Source organism: Camellia sinensis, chromosome 6 (genome assembly GCF_055761805.1).
Source record: "Camellia sinensis isolate YWXY chromosome 6, ASM5576180v1, whole genome shotgun sequence".
Lineage (NCBI taxonomy): Eukaryota > Viridiplantae > Streptophyta > Magnoliopsida > Ericales > Theaceae > Camellia > Camellia sinensis.
The window spans coordinates 178221448-178235494 of record NC_138966.1 but is presented as its reverse complement, the minus strand read 5'-3'; the positions used below and the strand labels follow the sequence as shown (position 1 = coordinate 178235494).

The 14047-nt window shown below is 36.9% G+C and overlaps 1 pseudogene; it reads left to right on the top strand.

Moving 5' to 3' along the window:
• The first annotated feature begins 8860 nt into the window (after positions 1-8860).
• LOC114283900 (uncharacterized) lies at positions 8861-13769 on the top strand (annotated as a pseudogene).
• Positions 13770-14047: the final 278 nt, after the last annotated feature.

The following is a 14047-nucleotide window of genomic DNA, read 5'->3' as shown; positions in this document are numbered from 1 at the left end:
GATGAAACATATTTACCTCAACTCTTCTTGTATTTCTCTTTGGTTGCCTCTATTGCTTAGTTAATGTAATTAAAATCTGATACGGACTAATATTTCTAGCATAACCTCTAGCGACAATAAAATTGATGCACTCTGTGTCATCCTACGTTTATTTTCTTCTTATTCTCCTCCATATGATGGAATTTTGTGAACACAAGTAATCTTTTTTTCTTTTTCTTTGTTTGTGTCATCTCTCTTCAACATTTTCAACAGTTTCTTCTTGGGCGACTTTTCCTCCTGAATCCCATAAGGAACTTCAAACACTTCCATACTCAAGACTTTAGCTTGGACCAATACTTTAATAAAGTAGAGCACTGGTCATTAGTAGAAGAATAAAAATTCAAGGCCTTTTGATGTGCATTTATTTTCATGGTCTTTACATTTAGGAATAGATATATGAGGATTTCTTTGTGGACATTGTCAGCTCCTATGAATTCTAATGGGAGATGGTAGATGTGCAACTTATTAACCTATATATATATATATATATATATATGAGAAAGAGAGAGAGAGAGAGATCCATATTTGCCTCTCCATCATAAGTCGTTGATGAGGCTAAATAAATGTTCAGAAAAGAAAGTATAGAGATCCACATAAATACTGTTGAAGTATTTTATTTAATTGGAAGCTTATGAGCAAAATTCACCATTTGATCAAAATATATATAGCTCATGAGCTAGCTTCACTGTGTCTGCGCATTACTTGAGCTCGGAAAAATAAACAAAACAAAATAAAAAGAACTAACGTTTCCTTTTGCTAAAATATACTGCCTTTGTATGTAAAAATTCTGTAGTATTCAGATGTTCTAGTGAAACTTCTTGATGGCCCCAGAAATTCTCACCTCTACATGATGGTATGATATCAAGTATTTTGGTGTTCATGTATGCTTTGTTTTTGAAAACTTTGTTGCCTTTTTGTTCTGTCATCCTCCTGCAGTTTATTACTCTTAACTAGGTGGTTTTAACTTGTTTGAGGTAACAAAGCCTTTGTTGATTTACCAAGATCTAAACTTGTTTTTTGCTTAGTGCTTTTTGATTTTAAGTTGTTAGACCAGAATCAATTTAGTGAGTTGTGAGCTGGTTTGGAACATTGAAATCTAGCAGAGGATTGAAGAAGATAACTAGTGTGAAAGCTTATTATCCCCGAAAAACTCTAGAGATGGATGAATTCACATTTGTATCACTATCTTTAATATGGATTCCCTGAAAGCCACAAATCTGCATTCAGTTTTTTAAACTTGTGGCATTACACTTTCCATGTCATTTTTAACGGTTTCTTCTGGCTTTTGATGGGAGTTGTTTTTATTTTATTTGATTTTATTTCTACCCACATCATATTTTCTAGACTTGAAGGCTTTTTGTTCTTTTTATTATTATTATCTTTGTTCTAGAGATGCTTATATGACCTATGTGTAGATCATGAAAACAATTTGGCAACTACATGTTTTAGCCAAAAAATCAATCATATCACTTTCTCTATTTTTCTACATATCTTTTAATAAAAAGTCAAAAAATTACTAAAATAACTCATTCCGAAACGAGTGTCAGGTACAATGTGAACATAGATGCTGCGGGATTTTTTTTAACTTCAGGCTGAAAACTTTGCCTGCTTCCAGATTCATTTCCTCCTGTTTAACTGCCCAGTTGCTGATATCACTTTAGATTTGGTTACTTTCTTGTAGTCGCCTTTTATTGCTACTTTATAAGATGCTCTATTTGTCAGTCCTTATGTAAAAACATATTTTAATATGTATATATATATATATACACATGAGAAATTTTTTTTGCGATTTTGAAATTTAACCGCATACTAGCTGATTGAGTTGCAGAAGAGAATACTAAGAATACTAAGAATGTTCTGTGATTTTGAAATGTGCCTATTGTTGAGAAAAATTATTCACATTACATAATTTCACATTGCATATCGCAAAATTATGAGATAAACAAAACAAACCTTCAATCTCAGGAAAAATAAAATGCTGAATAAAATACAAATAAAATATAAAATGGTTAAATGAAGCAAACCGAAACTTGTGTGATACCACAGTCTGCTTAAAATAGATTCGCCGCCTCACCGTTGGGTGCTGGAGGTACGCCGGCGTCTACTTCTCAGGATACGACGGTTTTTACCAGCTACAACAGAAGCACCTTCTGATTAGCTTAGCGAACGGACAACGGCAGCACTCTCTCTCAGGAAGAAAATTATAGGAGAAGTAGACTGACAGTGTATGGATGTCAAGGAAAAATTTTATATCTCTTTTCAAGGAATAGGGCCTCCTTTTATACACCATGGGGAGAGGGGAGGAGCCTCTAGCCATCAAGGCTGGCAACTAATGCTAACAAAACTGCCCAATCAATTTTGTAAAACTGATGAACCTTAAAATGTGTGAGTTATATACACATTTATGAGACAATTTCTTATTCAACCATTTTTCTCCAACACCTAATTTCCTCGAAGACTTTCGAATTTGAAACTGAAAATATTTAGGCCTATGAATAGATTGAACTATTGGTTACCTAACGACTAATTTTATACACAATATTATATATATATATATATATATATATATTTGTGTGTGGGGGTGGGTTTTAGCCATTTTCAAAAGAAAAATGCTTGGGAGCACTAATTAGTGCTCCCACTAATTAGGTGGCAGTGGGTCTCGTCATTAATGATGTGATGTTTTGGTCTTGGAGTTGTATTTTTTTTTTTCTTTTTTTAATGCATTAGTGCTATTAGTGGCGATATTTTTAGTGGGATGAATCATTGTTGTTTTCAAAAAGAAGGAAAAGCAGAAATGTTTTATAAAGGAAAGCGGAAAGGATTGAAAGCAGAGTGTGAATATGATTTGTTTAATTAGACATTCTTTTTTATTCATTTATTCTAAAACAATGAATTGGTGTCAATCAAGATTAAATAGACTAATTGAAGGCAAGGCTTTAAGGGCATGTTTGATTGAGTAGGTTAGAGTATGAGATTGTGATTATTAATTTGTGGGCTTAATTATCTTATGTCTGTTTTAACATTTTAGTTTAGGATTATTAATCTAATGGATAATTAATCTAACAGATTTGTAGGATTATTAGTAATGGGGTAGCGGTGGGATTATTAATATTGGATATTAATTCAATTGGATAGTGAATGTCACACTAATTTAATAGGATTATTAATATTTCATTATTAATCTTGTTAATCAAACATGAAATAAGAGAATTCCATATCTGACAATTCTTAGGCATGAAGAATTGGCCATATCAGCGGATTAATATTTGCAGAATAAATGTGGATATATGATTGGATTTATCTTTGCATTAGTTTTGTTTTCCATTCACAACCCTTCTTCATAATTCCACTACAATTACTTTCACACGAGGACATTATGCGCAAGCTCTTAAAATATATTTAAACTTATTCAAAAAAAAAAAAGGGGGTTTAAATCACATTTGAATATGTGAATCTGATTGTAGTTAATGTTGTCTAATTAACATTGCTTTTGAATCTTATACATTTCTTTTAAATTAAGAAAATAAAAGTAACAAAAAATTGATGTTGTACAAATTTATTAATTTTTCTTATTTATTTTGAAAAATTACAAATTAGTGGTGTTTCCATAAAATATTTATAAATTCAAAACAAAATTAATAACTTTAATTACTATTAAAATTGATAAAATTTATTATTGATTTGTAATTTTTTGGGGGGGGGTAAACTTCACTTTACCTTCATATGGTTTGGGCCATATATGATTTACCCTCCTTAACGTTTGAAAATGATCATATAACTTTCTTGTGTTTTGTGAATTGAAGTGTACTGTTAGATCCGTTAATGATTTAATGAAAAAGACTAAAATACTAATATATTTTCGTCATTTGTTTGAAAGGTAAAGTGTACTTTAATCCTTGTGCTTTATTCTATCTTCTCGTTTGTTTGGAGAGTTAGCAAGGGGATTGAGATTGATAATGAGGTGAGACTCATTAACTTTGTGTTTGTTTTGAAAGATGGGGAGGGGATTGATAGTGAGTTCCGGATTATAAATCCCCTTGGGGAGGGGATTCGGATGGGCCTCCAAGACTTGGTATTAAAAAAATAGTCCGCCAGATTAAAAAAAAAAAATTATTTTATTTTTTACATATTGGGTATTTTTTTAATATTAATGTTTAATTTTTAATATTTTTTGTTAAGTAAAAATCATTATTTTATTTGTTTTATTTTATTTGGAATTTTTTAAATTTTTTAAATTTTTTTTACATGTTGGGCATTTTTTAAAAAACATTAACATTTAATGTTCTTGTATCTTTTTATTTGTTTTATTATTTTATATTTGTTTTATATAAAAATAATTTAACAATCTCTACACTAACAACTATCATTAAAACAAACAGAATTTTACCTAATATCCTCACTATTAATCCTCTCACTATGAATCTCTTTCATTTTACCTCTGAAAATAAATGAGGCCTATGTTCGATTTAACCCTCTATCTTTATTCCATGTGCGATTTATCCCATTGAAATTTAAAAATGAGCATATAATCCTCTTATGTTTGTCATGTGCTTCACACTAACTGTTAAGTTGGACGGCATGGTTAACGGTATACTTCAGTCTACAAATCACGTGAAAGTTATGTGGTCATTTCTAAACATTAAGGTCATAAATCACATCGGATCCAAACTACAAAAGATAAATAAAATTTACCATTTAAAAAAAAAAATATGCAATGAAGTACAATTTTCCCTATTTATTTTTGGAAAAATTACTATTCAGGGTGAATTTTAAAAAATTAGTATACAAAATTAAATTTTTTATAATTTTATTTATTAATATTTATACTATTTACCATATTTTTGTAAATATTTTTTCTAATCACCAATGTAATTCTCTTATTTTTCCGTTCCAAATTTCTCTTCGCATCCAACCAAACAAAACGACTATTCCAGTCCATTCCAAGTGCCGTGTCAAATAAAAGAAAATGTTTGGTAGCTCAAAATTTTGTGGTTCAAATGGCTCAAATCTGTCAAAACGACGTCGTTTTACACTCAAAATCTGTTAAAACGACGTCGTTTTAAGCCATTTGAGCCACAAAATTTTGAGCTACTTACCATTGTTGTCAAATAAATGATGATAAAATCATAAAACAACGTGGCACGAAATCTGATCCAAAAAAAAAAAAACATGGCGCGAAAACATCGGTTACCGTTTGAACTATTGTGAGATGTAACGCATCGTATTATATTAGGAATAATTGTTAAAACAGATTATAAATTATAATTTAATAGATTATAAATTATAATTTTTATTAAAAATTGTTAATCTATTTAGTTTAATTGTTAGATTATAAATTTAAATTGCTTAAAGCTTTTCTAACAATTTACTAATTTTTTCATTAAATTTGAATAAAAAAAAGATAAATTTTCCAATCTGACATTAATCGTTCCAACAGTGTATTATAGCTTTTGTTAAAAGGTAGTATACACCCGGCAAGCCGATCAGCTGGTCGATCGATCGGCCGACCGAACAAGTACCGAATTTTTTTTCCCCGCCTCCATGACTGCTGCTGCTCTTTTGAAAACGACCAATCTGCATCACAGCTACAATTTATGAAAAAGACAAGAAACCCAACTAGTAAAAAGTAGGAGTAGCAACCACAATTCAAAATTCAGGCATTTTAAGACCCAATTATATGTATCCTTCAAAAATCCAAAGCTAAGTGCCGTTTGATAACATTTACGTTTTCAGTTTTTTATTTATATTTATAAAAATTTAAAAAACTCAAATAAAAACTTGTTTGGTAAATTTTTGATTTATAAATCAGTGGTCTCAGTTTATAAATTTGGCCAAAAAAATATAAACTCAAAAAATGTGTTTCCGTTTTGAGTTTTCAGTTTTTTTTTTTTAACCACTCAACACTAGCCGCCACCACCCGCTACCATGTTCCACCACCATCTTCCGCCACTACCACCCACCACCCACGCCCCACCACCACCACCCATCCCTCGCTACCACCACCACCCACCTGCCATTCACCCACCACCCACCACTACCATCCACCCACCACCCGCCACTACCATCCACCGCCTGCCACCACCACCCTCTACCTACCCGTCACCTACCTGCCACCACCAGCCACCTGCCACCCACCTGCCGCCACCATTCACCACCCACCCACCACCACCACCACCACCCCGCTACCACTCGCCATCCGCCACCCACCTACCACCACCACCCACCACCTGCCACCGTTACCCACCCACCCACCATCACTACCCGCCACTACCTGCCACCATCCGCCATCCGCCACCCACCTGCCACCACCACCCACCACCTGCCACCACCACCACCACCCACTCGCGACCACCCACCACCCGCCATCGTCACCCACCCACCCACCACCACCACCACCACCCGCCACCCACCACCACCTGCCACCACCACCACCATTACCCACTCGTTACCACCCGTCACCGTCACCCACTCATCCGCCACCTACCCGCCACCTACCCGCCGCCACCACCCACTCGCTACCACCCACCACCGTCACCTATCCATCTACTACCACCCACCCACCCACCCACCCGCTACCACCCACCACCCACCGTCACCACTTTTCACCACCGTCTTCTGCCGCCACTTGCCATTTCTCACTATTTTTTATATTTTTAAAATTTTTTAAACATTTTGTCAATTACCAAACGCGTTTGTAGTTTATGTTTTTCTAAAAATAAACAAAAAATAAACAAAAATCAGTTTATAAAATTTTTGTAAATATAAACTGAAAACGTAAACGTTACCAAACAGACCCTAAATGTACCCAAAAGCCTCTGCTTTTCAAAACACTTATTTTCGCCTTTGAATGATTTCTCAAAGTACTTTGGTTTTTTTTTTTTTTTTTTTGAAATCAAAGATACCCTTGATTAATAAAGCCTCACGATCCATAATAACATAAATCAGAGCAAGAAATACTTCAAATTTCACAGCAAACTACAACAAAAAAGAACAATTGAACCGAACCAAGTCTGCAAATTTTCTTGGAAAAACAATCACTTGGGCCAAAAACAGAGCATGTCCCTGATGTAACCATGAAAATGCAAACTGAACATAATCCATTATCAGAAACTCCTCAATCTTTCAGTGTCGGAGGTCCGTAGATTTATACAAAGAGTAAAAACCAAAAAAGAAGAAGATGAGAAAGCGAGTTTGTAGAAGACCCAAAATGTGAGAGAGAGAGAGAGAGAGAGAGAGAGATATCGTCTGGTATTCCAAATGCCTCTATTTGTATCCAAACCATGGCTGTTGCTCTTTATTTTCTGTGTAGTCCGAATGACCGGGGGACAACCGGTCGGATGTTCCGTGGCTTCCACACCCAGCAGTCACACACAGTGAATTAATGAAAGCTAAGCTAGGTCCTCAATTTGGCGTAAGATTTCAGATAGAGAAATGTTATAAATCATGAAAATTTTGTCATGAAAAGAATCATAAAAAATTTGTGACCCTTAGATTATCTTGATTAGTGTGTGGTGCTTTATTGTAAGTGTAATCCAAATGTCACAAATTTTTCATGACCATTTTCATGAAAGACTTTTCATGATACCTAGCATTGCTGTTTTAGATATTCTCAATTTGATATCGTTTTGCTGAAATTATTAAAGAGCTAAAAATTGTACTTTTTCACCAAATTTAAATTTAGTGATAAATCTGAGTAAACGTTGGAGATGGTCTTAGTAATATTTGTTAAATAAATTATAAAATAACTTTTTGAATTAATTTTTATTTTTTATTATTCAGTACTTGTTTACATTTCTTATAAATAATAATAATAATAATAATTCATAGTTCATTTGTGTCTTTTTTTTATTTTTTAAAAAATAAAAATAAAAAATCTAAGATTATAACCTTAAATTAATATATCCACAGTAGAAGTCAATAATAAAAAATTAGGGGTGAGCAATTTCTCAAAATCAATTTTTTTAGTTAAAATAAATTGATAGAATCAGAAACTATTTAAAATATATTTAAGTAAACAGTTCAAAATAATTTTCCTAAAATTAAAATTTATAAGTTGGCCAAAATAAACACCCCTATTATATCCCCACAGTTAGAGCTGGGCTTGGGAACTTGTAAAAAATATTAGAGAGATTTCTCACATGCCAAACACGCCCTTAACGGCTTCCTCCTATGAAATGCAAGAAGAAAAATGTTTGAGGGCCCGAAATCAAGGGCTCGAATTTGGCTCGAACGCAAAACGACTCGTTTTGCGTTTCGATTTTTTTTTTTCCTTTTTCTTCATTTACTTTCTTTCTTTCTTTCTTTTTTTCTTCTTCTTCTTTTTCATTTGAACACAGGCGAGAGAGAAACAGAGGCGAGAAGCGAGAGAGAGTCGTTGTCGTCGTCGCAGCTTCTCGTCGTCGTTGCAGCTCGTCGGCCGATCGTCGCAGATCGTCGCTCGTCGCATTGCATCCCCGCCTCCGCCTCTGTATCCGCCCGCCTCCGTCTTCAGCCCCATTTTTACGACCCCCTCCAATTCTGCTTCTCCTCCTCCTCCTTCTTCTTCTTCTTCTTCTTCTTCTTCCTCCTTCTTCCTTCTCAAATTTGAGCCAAATTCGAGCCCCGGTTTTCGGGCTCTGTACCGGGGCTAAATGCAAGAAATGCGGTGAGAGAACTGAACAAATAAACTAGAAAAGATGGCCCCAGTTTCTCAACTCCTTGGCCCTCTCCGGCCGCCGCAGACGGCGGCGTAGTCGACAACCCAATCCAATCCATCGTCTCCCAAACCCACAACCTTGAACTCTCCGAAACCGAAGACAAAGACTCCGATGAAGAAGACTCCATGGACTGTGTCGACGACGAGAATCCTCCGATGGGTCTGACTGAAAACTTATCTTCTACGTTCCTGTCCACCGGAAACCAATGTCTCGACTTCTTCTTCCACGTGGTCCCTGATACGCTGCCAAAAGATCTGATCGGATGGTTAGAATTGGCTTGGGCCCACTATCCGTTAACCACCCTGAAGTTGATCTACAACTTGAGAGGGGTCAGAGGCATTGGAAAGTCCAACGAGGAGAGCTTCTATACGGCGGCGTTTTGGCTCCACAACCACCACCCCAAAACCCTAGCCTGTAACGTTCAAGCTTTTGCCGATTTCGGGTACTTCAAGGACCTTCTAGAGATTCTCTACCGAATTCTTGGTGGACCCGATGTGAGAGAGATCGAGAAAATTGAGAGTCGAAGGAAAGCGAATGAGAAGGCGTATTTTCCCAAAAAGTTTCGCAGAAAATCTAGAGGAAAGTTTCGGCGAAATGAAGAGAAAAAAGAGGAGAAGAAGAAGGTGGTAGTGAAGGTAGCAGAAGAAGTGAAGGAAGAGAGAGAGAAAGCTAGGGTTTTGAGGAATGAGAGATAGGTTGCTAGGGCGAGGAAAGCCCTGGAAATGTACGATCTTGATGTGAATTATCAGTTCCTCCATTATCGATGTTAGAATAATGTATGGATGCATAGAAAGAGAGAATGTGTGTATATGAATGTTATATCGATAATGTGTTAATGGATATTTGAATATTATGGGTTAGCTCCTTTTTATAGAGGAGTTACAAGCTTACAAACCAAAAGAGAAAACAAAATTATTAAAGCATACTAATTATTATACTAACCTAATTATTAAAGTAGCACTTTCCATTAAAGCAGCACTTTACATATTATATTCTAACAGCCCCCCACAAACTCAAGGAGGATAGGAACCAACCAAATTGAGTTTGAAGAGAGTAGCAAAACAGGAAAATAAAATAAAATAGGATAGGAGACACTGTATGGTCGTGTCAGACCGATATGGAAGACATTGTATGGTTGTAGCAGACCGGTGTAGAAGACACTGTATGGCTCGTGTCGGACCGGTGTAGAAGACACTGTGTGGTCGTGTCAGCCCGTTGTAGAAGCTAACCAAAATCAATGTCGGGACAGTTTGCGGGGTCATGCCGGACCGTTGTAGCAGACACTGTGTGGTTATGTCAGACCGTTGTAGAAGCTAATTGGAATCACTGTCGGGACAGTTTACGGGGTCATGCCGGACCATTGTAGAATACACTGTATGATCGTGTACATAGGCTACCCAAAAGATATACATATATATATATCGAGCCCTTAAAAGTCGCGCCCAATACATCAAAAGGCATGCTCGACACTGTGGCGTTGAGCGGCGCGCAATACGCGTGACCGCCTTGGCTTGCGCACTCGATTTATCATTTCAAAAGCTGCATTGTCTATATAACCGAGGCTGAGGCTGAGACTGAGGCTGAGGTTGTAAGCAAACCATTCTGCAATCACTCTGCAACATCTTCGTGCTGAAACACTCTGCAACCAACCCTTTCTGACATTACCAGTCTGAAATCTCGGCTTCTCTGAAACACTCTACAACCCATTTCTTTTCTTTTACATCTCCCACCCCTAACATATGGCATCGCCTCGTTCCCTCACTCTGTTTCCGGACTTGAACGACCCTATAAACTCTTCTGGTTCGAGGCCGAGTACCCCTACTGCTTCTCTTCCGAACCTTCCTGTGTTGTCGATTGAGCAAATAATGGCCGCTCAATCCGACATAGAAGCAAACCACTTTACATTGAGGTCTTGCACAGAGACAGTGGCGGCGGTCACTAACTTGTCCCTCCGACTGCAGGCCAGGACGAGTGAGGTGCAGCAATTAAATGCCCAACTCGCTCTGCTCTAGCGCATGTATAAAGATGCGTGAGCAGAGATATGTGTGCTGAAGGTGGAAAACAAGGAGCTGAAGCGGAAGGCCACCGTTATGTTTTGATTCGGAGGTTCACCATATGCTAAGGTGGAGGAACAGCGGGGAGTGAATGTGCTGAGTGGACTTGGAAGCACGGAGGCTGAGCTGTCACGGGATGCCCAAGACCGAGGCAAGAAGAAGAGAACAGCGGAAGAGACACAAAAGTAAGGCCGGTGTTTGTGGTGGTATGGGTTAGTGGTTGTTGTTATTTTTTTATTTTTTTTTGTGTGGTTGTTTTGGTTTTTGTGTAGAATGAAATAAAATAAAGATATGAAAAATCAGAGGTGGTTTTTGAGGCCTGGTGTGGTAGGATAATATATAAACATATATATATAAAATAAAAGAAAGTAAAAATCAGAGGAGGCTGGGTGTGTTGGGAGAATGGAATAAAAAAAAAATAAGAGTGGTTTTGTGTTTAAATAAAAGAAGAGTGGGTGGACAATATTAAAATAAAAAGAAAGGAAAAGAGGGAGACAAAAGTTGGCGGATGGTGTATCATGGAATGGTGTATCACATAATGTTTAAAAAAATAAATAAATAAATAAAAGAAGGTTGGGTGGAGACAGTTGGCCCATTAGGTTGATGAAGCTTTAGGACCTTTATGTGCTCGAGTTCTTCAAAGCCATTATGCGAGATAGAGAGAATAAAAAAAAATTAAATAAATAAATAAAGGAAAAAGTAGATCGGCTTGGAGGAGATTGCTCTAACCCCAGCTCCTACACCAGCACCGGAGATTGAGGTGGTGGTAGAGATGTCGGAGACACGGTTGGTGAGATCGGAGGGTGAGAGAGAGAGCGGGTGTAAAGAGAGAGAAAATCTATTTGAGAAAATCTGTCTTAGCTCTCCTCTTCGTCTGTTCATTAGCCACTGTTTAGAAGGATGATGGTATGGTTATGAATCTGTCGGAACAGTGAAGATGCAGCTGACCCTTGAATTCGGTGGAGGACTAGAACTTCTCTGTGATTCAATTTGATCAAGGAAAGACTGGAAGATGCGGATGTTATTGTTACACGCAGCTGTTTGGTGCGTGAATTAGGCATTGGGAGATCAACCCAATGGGGTAGCGTGACCAGTTGCAAGCTGTTTGGTGTGTCGCTATCACCCACGGTGGGCAGAGGTCCAATTGCAAAGCTGTCTGCTGGGTGCAAAAGGAGCTATTGTTGGGAATGTTGATGTAAGGTGAAGAGTGAGGCAATTGGTGAGTGGGTCTGTTTGTTGTATTGAGAAGACTCTTTGTTGCTTCATATGAATCTATGGTGAGGTCTGGAAAAGCTTGGTCTTCGTTGGCAGCCATTGTAAAGGCAGAGAAGAGCTCAATTATGGAAGAAGGTATGTGTAGAAAAACAAGCGGACTAGGTTGAGGTTCGGCGGGCGGCCAAGGCGAGGTTGCCGCCCGCCGGTGAAGCAAAAAATACTAAGTTCTTAACCTAACTCTGATACCATGTTAGTATAATGTATAGATGCATAGAAAGAGAGAATGTGTGTATATGAATGTTATATTGATATATTCAATGTGTTAATGGATATTTGAATATTATGGGTTAGCTCCTTTATATAGAGGAGTTACAAGCTTACAAACCAAAAGAGAAAACAAAATTATTAAAGCATACAAATTATTATACTAACCTAATTATTAAAGTAGCACTTTACATTAAAGCAGCACTTTACATATTATATTCTAACAATCGAATCTCGGATCTCTTTGCAGAGCTTTTGAAATCTGATATCGAGAATTTGAATTCTGGTAAGCTTAATAAGATTAGTTTGGCTGCAAAATGGTGTCCCACGATCGATTCTTCATACGACAAGTCGACTCTGATATGCGAAAGCATTGCCAAGAAGCTGTTTCCTAGAAATTCTGATCCCCAATTTGAAGGACTCGAAGAGGGTCACTATGTTTACAGGATCAGAGACAAATTGAGGAAACAAGTACTCGTTCCTCTTCACAAAGCACTCGAATTGCCGGAAGTTTTCATGAGTGCCAATGAATGGAATTCGCTTCCATGAAATCGAGTCCCATCAGTGGCAATGAAGAATTACAAGAAATTGTTCTTAAAACATGACAATGATCTGTTCAAGGAGTATCTTGAGAGAGTGACGAGCAAGAAGGTGAAGATCGCAGTAGGGGCATTGCTTCCCCACAAGATCATAGCGGCATTGAGTGATGGAGATGGAGGTGAAGTGGCGGAGTTGCAGTGGAAGAGAATGGTTGATGACCTCATGAAAAAGGGAAAGTTGTCGAATTGCATCACGGTGTGTGATGTATCGGGAAGCATGAAGGGGATTCCCATGGAGGTCTGTGTTGCACTTGGTGTATTGGTTTCGGAATTGAGTGAAGAACCATGGAAAGGAAAATTGATCACATTCAGTGTTGACCCTGAGCTTTATATTGTAGAGGGTGATACCCTCTTGGCCAAGATTGAGTTTGTGTAAAGGATGGATTGGGGTATGAACACAAACTTTCAGAAAGTTTTCGATCGGATTCTTAAAGTTGCTGTTGAAGGGAAGCTGAGGGAAGAGCAGTTGATAAAGAGGGTGTTTGTGTTCAGTGATATGGAGTTTGATGTGGTTTGTGAGAGTCCTTGGGAGATAGATTACCAAGCTATAAAAAGGAAATTTGGGGAGAAAGGGTATGAAAATATGCCAGAAATCGTGTTTTGGAACCTTAGGAGCTCGCGATCCACTCCGGTGGTGGCGAGACAGAGTGGGGTGGCGCTGGTGAGCGGGTTTTCGAAGAATCTGTTGACGATGTTTTTGGAAGGTGGTGGGATGTGAATCCTCTGGAATGTCATGGAACTAGCCATATTTGGGATTGTGAACCCTCTTGTTTATGATTGAAATGTCAAAAGATGTCCTACATTTTGATATGAATTTTTATTTTTTTTTTCTAAATTTTAGTTTGTCTTCTATTAATTTCTTATAGATTTGCTATTATCATTTCTATAATTTTGCAAGAAAAGTAAGATGGAGTCAATTCATTTCTCAAGTGCTTGAAATGCTTTGTTATGTGCTTTCGAACAACAGTTTGAACATTCATTGAGATCAAAAGTTAGACTTTTTTTTTTTGCTCTAAATTCTCACAGGTTATTTCTGAACTTTAATTTTTCAATTCATATATTATTTTGTTAGTTGCCATGTTGTATTTGTTCATTTATATAATTTGAAATTGCATGTTAATTAATTTATTTTTCTATCATTTTATTTAATTATTTGTGCTTAATTTATTTTATGTTTTAT